Below are 10,150 nucleotides of genomic sequence, written 5' to 3'. Positions count from 1 at the left end.
TGAATCCAGCTAAATTATTTGACATATAATATAGGTGAAGAATCTCATTAGATTCTTTGATGTTTAACTTAGTAAATGCTTATACATAGTTCCAAACATTAATTACTTAGATTTATTCACATGGGTCGAATATCTCCAATGGAATCTTTCATGTTTGACTTAGTAAATGCCATTACTTAATCCAAAATAATATTCTAAGATCTTTTGAGTATAGATCTTAATACCTAGTATGTACTAAGTTTTACCTTGGTCCATCATTGATGAATATTTTCAAAATTAAGTCATTAACATTTGAATGTCATTTCACAATGGAGAGATATGTGTGACACACATATGACCAATTGAGTTTTACGTACTCCCACTAAACTTCTTATATATCTATAAGAATCATGTACATTTTATGAAACTAAAATACTTATTAGCTTCACTAAAATACAGTTCCAATTCCCAATTGTCTGCTTAAATCCATACCCAAATTTCATAATCTAGCATTCATTTTAAGCATTATTTGGATCCACATCTATGACATACCATGTACATAGTTTCTTCCAACATTTGACTGAGGAAGATGTTTTGTCATCCAATTGCAATATGTACCAATATGCAATCATTGCTTAATTTATAGACTTGAGAATTACGATTATGCGTGAGGTTTCAACACAATCCACGCCATGAATTTGCTTGTAACCTTAGAAAATTATCTATCTTTGTGTGAAGACACACTTCCATGTTTGATAGTTTTCATCCTTAAAACCAATTTGTAACCAATAGGTGTTAATCTATTCTTGCAAATCAACAACATTTCAATTTTGTCATCAAAACATTGATTTTTTTTATGGCCTTTAACCATTTAAAACATTTGATTCTATATATGGCCTCTAACCATTTTAGGGATTCTATTTTCGTCATAGCTTTCTCACAAGTCACAAACTCATTACCATTCTTGATAATAGTTTGACGGCAAGTTGTAGGTTTCTTCATTATCTAATATAAGATTCTCATAGTTTCATTGATCTAAACTCTATGCCTACATAGGTGTAGAACATCAAACAATAGAATATCAACAGACACTTGAATGTCCTTTGAATATTCTGTTCTCCTTGAAGCACTTGTAAAGTCTTTTAAGAGATGTCTATTCTTTAAAGCCACTTCTAAAGTCCTTAAAGAATAAGTGTTCGGATTTTCTAAAGAACTTCGAAAAGCCTCTGGAATGTCCGTTTATGTTTGTTATTCTCCTAGAAGACTTTCGAGATCTATTTTCTCCCACTTGTCATTTTGGAAGCGAATCTTCAAAAGGACACTATTTCGAGCAAACAAACATTATGTTCTCAAAAATTCATGGTAGAAACAATACCCTCGTGTCTCATATGAATAAACCACAATGAAACATATATCTACAACTGGGCCTTAGTTTGTTGAATAACAAACACTAAGCTCCCACTGAGTTTAGCAACTCTTTAGATATATATAATTGAAAAAGTATTCTGAAATTATTTTTCAATAGCTTTGACGAATTTGGTTTAGTTTGGTGGTAGTTGATAATTTTGTTTTAGAAATTATAGGAAAAATCTTTATGAATCATCATTGATCGAATCAAGTACTAATTGACTTCGATCATTCCAATTTAGATAAACCATATCTTATGGAGCTAGATTGTGAAATTGCAACACACAATCATTGATGATCATTCTTGGTCTAAGTAATCATCAACATGATCTAACCTAGATCTTTATGATTACTTTCCAAGTGGTGACTTTGTACTTTTCTATGAATCTTTGAACTAGACAAACAGATTCAAACTTATATCACATTGAGTAAATGAACCAATATTCACTCAAATCCAGGTGATTAATAAAGTCATTAAATCTTTCTTTAGCTTTGAACTCTATTGTCTAGGTGTTCTAACAATAGTTCATATCTTTTGTTACTTTCAAAAGTAAGACTAGCTTGTCTTGAATTGATCTAGAAATCAATCTACTTTCAAAAATCCATCAAAACAGAGCTTTTGAATGTTACCTTGTTGATATGGTCTAAGCAATAACGCTAAAGGTTAGTGGAACTCAAATCAAGAGATTGATTTGAACCTATTAAAGTTCTTATTGTTAAAGAGTTGTGTGTTTTAATCAAGCATACATGACTCAACCCGTAAATTACCATTTCATTCAAATAAACAAACGAACATTGTTTTTGTTTACTTTGAATGTGAGTCTTTTTGTGTTTGAAACAGAAATTTAGGTATGCTGATTATGGAACAGAATAGCCACTAAGTTCCAGCCTTGAAAGGAATTAAAACAAACTAGATGACCCTAAAACTAATGTAGCAATGCCATGCTTCATTTCCCGCTTGTAGGTCATTAGTGTATCCTAGATTCCATTATTTGAGTTATTGCCGAAGTAAGAACCTCAAGCGGTATATGATACCAAGGAAGTTTAATTGTTAGGTCACTTCTCTTTAAACATTAATTTTTAGGTAGAAACGGAATTGTAAATTCCTTTCACTTGTTCCTTGTTTTCCTATTTCTTGTACCCTTTCTTATAGTCTTAAGAATTGACTTCTCTTGTGTTGACTTTTATACTTTGTTAGACATGTCCAATGTCACTCCAACAAAAGTTCGTACCATTTAATTTATGTTGAACATTTTGCTTCAACTAGATGATCTTACCAGAAGCTTCTAAAGTTCTCTAAGCATCGATCTATTCGAATGTCTAGGGACTAGACTCATTCGAGAACTAAATGGACAAAGATATTAGGTTGTTAACCATTGGTAAAGCTGAGCGTTTAAACTCAATGATTTATGATCTCAAAACTACATTGTATTTTGAATTCACAAGCACCAATCGGTTTTCCATTCGACTTTGGTACTAAAAAACAACCATAAAAGTCGCTAAAAGAAACGTACCTTTTTAAATTGCTCACTTTCTCTCATTTCCGTGAATCGTTCTTGGATTCACTACCAATCTAGGAAATTTACTATTACCTTTCTAAAAGGATTTAATGCAGTGCAAGATATTTAATTTTAAACAATAATTAAAACATACATTGAAGCATGCAAAGTCTAAACATTTATCATGAGTAATAACTTGAAAATTAAAGCAATCATGCAATTTTAAACAGATTATTGGCATTTTATTCGAGTTTTTGTGTTCCGACAGGTGTGAATAAAATGAATCCAAGATCCTTAAATCATTGAAGAATCAAGCATATTATATATTTTGACTCAATTCTAAAATATTTTAGGTAAGAAAATCCGTTGCTAATAGTCTAGAAAATACTCTTGGTTGATAGGTACGTCTAAGAACTTATTAGTTAAACCTATCCCATTTGCCACGACATAAAAGGACTCCTTACTTATATCGTTCAGTTTTACCAAAACTAACATGTAATCACAATTATTTGTGTACCTTACCCCTTTAGAATCAACAAGTAACACCTCGCTATGGAGGAAAACTATTACTTAGATTGATGTAAAGGGTATCCAAGTAAGCGTTATTTTGGAATGACACCTTTTAACTCAATTTTTAAAGTTTGGAACTTAAGGCTCTTACTATGTTGGTTAGATTTTAAGTGAACTAAAATCCTTAATCATGCAACATAATCAAGCCATAATCTCATGCATTATTAAGAGATATTTAAAGCAATAAATAACTCAAAGCATGCATAAGATTTAAATGTGATCTAGTATGACCCGACTTCATCTTGAAGCTTTAACTTCAAATTCCGTCTTGAAAATGGATTGGAAACTCCATCTTGAATTTCACCATGGGAGGAGCCATTTTCTTCAAATAGGATATGCTAGAATTAAAACTAATTACAACTATTTGATGGTAAGCAGACCATGTTTAAATAAAAACTTTGGTGCATAAGACCAATTTTACATTCAAATTAATGGTACGCAGACCATATTTACTATCCTATTTAGGCCATACTAGTCACATTCCATAACCTGCAAAACAGTACATTACAATATACCATTCATCCATTCATTTATCAATGAATGGCCCACATATCAAGTTAGTAGAAAAATCACGCATCACCTAAACATTTGCAGCAACTAATCAAAGGTTCCAACAATCTACAAATTATCCGACCTTATTAGTTCTAATCGAATTGTTTTAACCTTAAAGGAATAAAGACCTAATCAAGAGTTTAATGACTAAAAAAGCTCCCACTAAAACCAAGAATTTACATGCTTTAAAAATTTTAAACATAAAATTGTATTTCCTAGTCCAACCAGAAACTTACAACTTTAATTAAAATTTAAAGCTCACATAAAATAATTTTAAATCCCTTTATATTATTTCCAGTTGATTAAAATTAATTAATTAAAATTTTACAAGGTTTTAATTTTATTAAAATAATTAGTATAAAATAATTTATAATAATTAAATTAATCAAAATTAAATTCCGAGAAAATTAAAATTACAAAATTTAATTAAAAAACGACGCTCAACCGAAAATTAAACGAACGACCCAACGTGCCAAGGCAAGGCCGTAGGACAAAGTGATGAGCAGCATTTATGTCGCTCCTAGCATAGGTTTTCGTATTAGTTTTATTATGATTTTCGTAGTTTTTATTAGTTTTTTATAGCATTTTTATGTTTTCTTTCCATGTTATGCATTTTAGGTGAATCTTGTGGAAAATGGTGGAAAACCAAGTAGATTGGAGCAAAAATAGAGCTGTGCGACCGAACATGGTCATGTGCGCCCGAACAGTGAAGAAAAGGTGGATTGAAGGAAGAAGCAGCTCTATGCGATCGAACGACTTTTCTTGTTCGATCGCACAAAGGAGCCCTTGTGCAGTCTTGCTCTGTACCACGATCGCACAAAATGGAATTTAGAGACAGAATGTCCCTAGTTTTGGTGTTCGATCGCACACAAATATCACTCTCCCGCACAAGGATTTGTGCGCCCACACAAAATGGCTGTGCGACCACACTGAAGATTTTGGGAAATTTGGCTAAGTCAGGTCTGTTCGATCGCACAGAAATTTTGTGCGGTCGAACATGACAAAGGAAGTTGGTCTTCGCTCTATTTGCTCGCACAGAAATTATGTGCGCCCACACGAGCTTTCTTCATTCGATCGCACAGAGGGTTTGTGCGACCGGACATCGACGCGGGCTGGGTTTATTTGAATTTCGAGCTTCTATTTGGGGAAACATATAAATAGCTTTTTCCATTATTTTTCATTAACAATTCATTTTAGAGTTTCCAAATTAGATTTTCAGAATATTAGAGAGAGAATTCTTAGTTTTTCAAGCTTTGGATTAGGAGAGAAACTTCATTGGAGGAAGCTTCAACTTGTAATTCTCTTTCAACTCTTGAATTCTTATTGCAATTTCAATTCAATCTTTAATGCTTTGCTATTCTTCTTGAATTTCATGATTGTTCAATTGCTTTGATGATAGTTTTTGTTGATTCTAATTTTCCATTGATTCTCAATTGAATTCTTAGTTTTTGATTCTTTTAATTCAATCTTTCAATTCAATGTCTACTTGCTTTCAATCTTTGGTTTCCTTAGTTAAAACTATGTGTAGTGAGTAGTTTCTAGTTAGGGATAGGGGGGAAACTAGGGATTGAATTGGGGGAAATTGAAGGATGATTCATGATTTTGATGTGATTAAATTCTGATTTGATGCTAGGAATTCCATGAATAATGAATTAGTAATTGTAAATGCTAGTTCAATTAGGATAGATTGGAGTGCTTCATCTTGATTTGGCAAGAGATTGTGAATCTCTATGTTGCATGTGAAAAGTTGGTTTCAATTGCTAGTTTTTTAGTTTTAGGATTATGCTAGAGCTTTTCCTAGATTAGAGAGCTAAGCGCGTTCTATCCGAGAGGTGGCTTATGAGCGACATTTATGTCGCTCTTAGCTTAGGTTTTCGTGTTATTTTTATTATGATTTTTCGTAGTTTATATAGTTTTTCGTAGTATTTTTATAGTTTCTTTACATCTTGTGCATTATAGGTGAATATTGTGGAATATGATGGAAAACCAAGTAGATTGGAGAAAAACAGAGGATGTGCGACCGAACAGATAATTTGTGCGCCCGAACATAGAAGAAGTGGTGGACTCAAGGAAGATGCAGATATGTGCGACCAAACAGCTCTTTGTATTCGATCGCACAGGTACCCCTTATGCGGTCGTGCTCTTTACCACGATCGCACAAAATGGATTTTTGAGGCAAAATGTCCCCAATTTTGATGTTCGATCGCACGAATTTTTGTTCGCCCGCACAAAATATTTGTGCGCCCACACAACTTATCTGTGCGACCACATAGAAGTTCTTGGAAGAATTGGCTAAGTCAGGTCTGTTGGATCGCACAGAATTTCTGTGCGGTCGAACATGACGAAGGAATTCAGTCTTCACTTTGTTTGCTCGCACGAAGAACGAAGTGTGCTCGCACCAGCTTTTCCTGTTCGATCGCACAGGGGGTCTGTGCGACCGAACGTCGACGCGGGCTGCGATAATTCGAATTTTAGCTTCTATTTGGGGAAACTTATAAATAGCTTTTTCGTTTAATTTTCATTATCATTCAATTTTAGAACTTCTTAATTACACTTTTCAGAATATTAGAGAGAATTTCTTAGTTTTCAAGCTTTGTTTTGAGGAGAGAGAAACTCCATTGGAGCTAGGAAGCTTCAAGTTGTAAATCTCTTCAACTCTTTAATTCTTTTGCAATTTCAATTCAATTTCTTTATGCTTTGCTAATTCTTCTTGAAGTTTTGATTTCTTAATGCTTTGATGTTAGTTTTGGTTGATGCTTAATTTTCCATTGATTTCTCAATTGAATTCCTAGTTTCTTGATTCTTGCATTCAATCTTTCAATTCCATGGCTAGTAGCTTTGAATACTTGGATTTCTTAGTTAAAAGCATGAGTAGTGAGTAGATTCTAGTTAGGGATAGGGGAGAATCTAGGGCTAAATTGGGGGAAATTGAAGGATATGATGATTGTTGATTATTGATATGATTAAACTTGAGTTGATGCTAGGATTTCCATGACTATAGAATTAGTAGTTCCAAATGCTAGTTCCTTAGGATTGATTGGAGTGCATTGTTTTGGTTTGGCAAGAGATTGTGAATCTCTATGATGCATGTGAAAAGTAGTTTCCAATCGTGAGTTGTCTAGTTTTAGGATCATGCGAGAGCTTTTCCTTAATTAGAGGCTTAGCGTGTTCTATCCGAGAGGTGGTGAGCACGTCAATAGTTGCTTTTCCCCTATGTATCAAGTCCTTGCATCGTAGTTGTGTGATTCCTTTGTCCTTCCCCGATTACCCTAGCCTATCATCAATTCCCTAGCGCTTCCCTTATTTGGATAAATTTGTTTGATAGCTTAGATTCGTAGTCATTAATTCAAAACCAAATTCCATCCTAAACTAGGTTAACGTACTAGCAAACTCAATTCTCTCCGTTTCTATGGGACGATCCCTATGCTTGCCGGTATAGTCAATATAGCCGGTTAGTTAGGTGTTTTACAAATTTTGTTTGATCGAGGTGTATTCTTTCAACGACGGAAAATACCTTTATTAGTGGCGAGCGCGTCATTAGATGCTTTTTCCCTATGTGTCAAGTCATTGCATGCATCATGAGTATGTGTTAAACTTCGTCCATCCCCAAATTTACCTTATGTCTATCCCCAATTCCCTAACGCTTTCCTTTATTGCATAAATCGTTTGATAGAGTAGCTTTTGTAGTTGTTAACCAAATTCAAACCCCGTCCTAAACTAGCTTAACAATTGAACTCATTTCACTCCGTTTCCTTGGGACGATCCCAATATAACCACTATAGCTCATATAGTCGGTTAGGTAGGTGAATCTATAAATTTTGTTTGATAAAGGTGTATTCGTCAACGACCGAAAATACCTATGTCAAAATGGCGCTGTTGCCGGGGAACGATTGTTGTTTTTGAGTTAAGTTGAGTCTAGTTTAACTATAGAAAATGCAAAAATATTTCATTCTTGCTTTAGTTTTTTCTTTGCATTGCTCATGGTTTGTATGAGTTTTGTATGCAAGATAGGGGTCGAACTCGTCATAGGCCTCTCTACCCTCTCGACCTAGAGTAAGAAAGGACTTTGCGAAGCTTGAGGCCTATCCGAACCCGTTCGTCGAGCTACATTAGATTCGAACCCTCGAGTGAAGCTACAGAATGAGAGTCAACAAGTCCATCCATTGAGAGAATGGCTCTTCCGGTTAAGAACCTTGGAATTCCAGGAGCCTTTGAGGCGACTTGTCGCATTCAAGCCCCGACTACCAATGCAAATTTTTTTGAAATAAAGCCCGCATTGATTAATTTGGTGCAAAGTCATCCATTTTGCGGGAAGAGTAGTGAATCACCGCATGAACACTTGATATAATTTGAGCACTATTGTGATACCATTAAGCACAATGGAGTGACTTCGGATTACATATGGTTGATGCTATTCCGTTCTCCCTCTTGGGGCGTGCTAGTGATTGGCTTGACAAGGAGGTCAGGCCAAACTCACTTCGGACTTGGAATAAAGTGACAAGTGAGTTCTTGAGCAAGTTCTATTCGCACGGGAAGACGGCGGAGTATCGTCATAAGATCCAATCATTTGAGCAAAAGCGGGATGAGTCTCTATTTGAGGCTTGGGATCGGTTCAAGGAATATCAAAGGGAGTGCCCTCGTCACGGGATTCCTAAATGGCTCCTCCTACAAACTTTCTCCTTGGGATTGAGCCCTACCTCCAAAGCAAGTCTTGATGCGGGGGCGGGTGGTTCTATATTGAACAAGATGGAGGACCAAATAGAGGAGATCATAGAGGATGTCGTGCAAAACTACCAAGCATGGCATGTTGGAACAAGGAACTATGATGGCAAGAGTAAAGGTGAGGATGGTAAAGGGTCGATTTATGCAATTGAGCATGCGCGCATCATCGAGAAGCTTAGCTCAAGGTTAGAAAAGCTTGAGAGCACTCCAAGTCAACCCCATAACCATCAACAATTCCTCCACCATCAGCTACTCTTCTCACTAAGGGGAAGAGCAAAGTGAGTTCCTACAACACTATGCCATTAGATACATCCTTTTGTGAAAATTGTCATGCCTATGGGCATTTCCCTAACATGTGTCCTTTAGCGCATAATGTTTCATTTGTGGATTATGGTCCTTCTTATGAAGGCGATTTTGATGTGGAATATGCCATTGCTATGAATGAGAGGCCTAGATATGATGGCCCCCCAAACCAAAATTTTAATAGGCAAGCACCTAGAGGCCCCCCAATGCATGGATCCTACCAAGGCTTCGGCCAAGGAGGTGGGTATGATAGTCAAGGCCGAGGTAACTATAGGGCGCAAGGCTATCAAGGCCAAGAATCCTATGGTCAATCTCACTGTCTTGGCAATCAAACCCAATACATTCAAGGTAGTTATAACCCTAACCATCAAGGTGGAGGGGGTTACACCTATCCTTATGGGCAATATAGGGGTGCTTCTAGTGGGGGCTATCTGTCGAACCCGGGAGGACAATATGGTGTTTCTCAATTTCCTCCTCCGGATGAAATGGGCCAAGGAACTATAGAAATAAATACCCTCAAAATCCTATGGGTTATGGCAATGCACCTCCACCACTCCCGCCTCTCAAGTCTAACCTTGAGGCTCTTATGGAGTCGCTCGTGGGGGCGCAAGCCAAGAAGAATGTTGAGTTTGAGGATGGATTCAAGCAATCCAATACTCATTTGAAAATGATCGAAACCCAACTAGCACAACTTTCTAGCACCATCAAGGAACAACAAGTGCATACTAGTCTCCCACCCCAAGGTCAAGCTCCCAAGCAAATGTATGCGGTCATGACTAGGAGTGAGAAGATTTTAGATGATGGTGCTAAGCTTGTTGATGCTCCTTGCTCTAGGGGAGAAGGATCTAAGGGAAATGAGTCTACGGACTATAATGTGGCGGAAGAGAAGTCTCACGTTGATGACGTGAGCGATGGTGTGAAGCCAAAGGAGGCTACTCTTCTACCTCTTCCTACTCCTCCTCTCCCCTATCCTCAAAATATTGTTGGAAAGAAATTGGATGACCAATTCTCCAAGTTTCTAGAAACTATTAGTAAGCTTTATGTGTCATTGTCTTTCACCGAGGCGCTTAAGCAAATGCCACATTATTCTCGGTTCATGAGAGACATTTTGTGTGGCA

General features: G+C 36.2%; 1 non-coding gene across 1 annotated transcript; it reads right to left on the bottom strand.

The window, feature by feature from the left end:
- Nucleotides 1-8,550: 8,550 nt before the first annotated feature.
- LOC130466600 (small nucleolar RNA R71) lies at nucleotides 8,551-8,656 on the bottom strand. Its single transcript, XR_008926785.1, has one exon. It is a non-coding gene; the product is annotated as a small nucleolar RNA R71 (small nucleolar RNA).
- Nucleotides 8,657-10,150: the final 1,494 nt, after the last annotated feature.

The sequence above is a fragment of the Spinacia oleracea genome, chromosome 1, assembly GCF_020520425.1.
Source record: "Spinacia oleracea cultivar Varoflay chromosome 1, BTI_SOV_V1, whole genome shotgun sequence".
Lineage (NCBI taxonomy): Eukaryota > Viridiplantae > Streptophyta > Magnoliopsida > Caryophyllales > Amaranthaceae > Spinacia > Spinacia oleracea.
The sequence above is the reverse complement of the archived record's forward strand: the minus strand, read 5'-3'. Positions and strand labels throughout refer to the sequence as shown.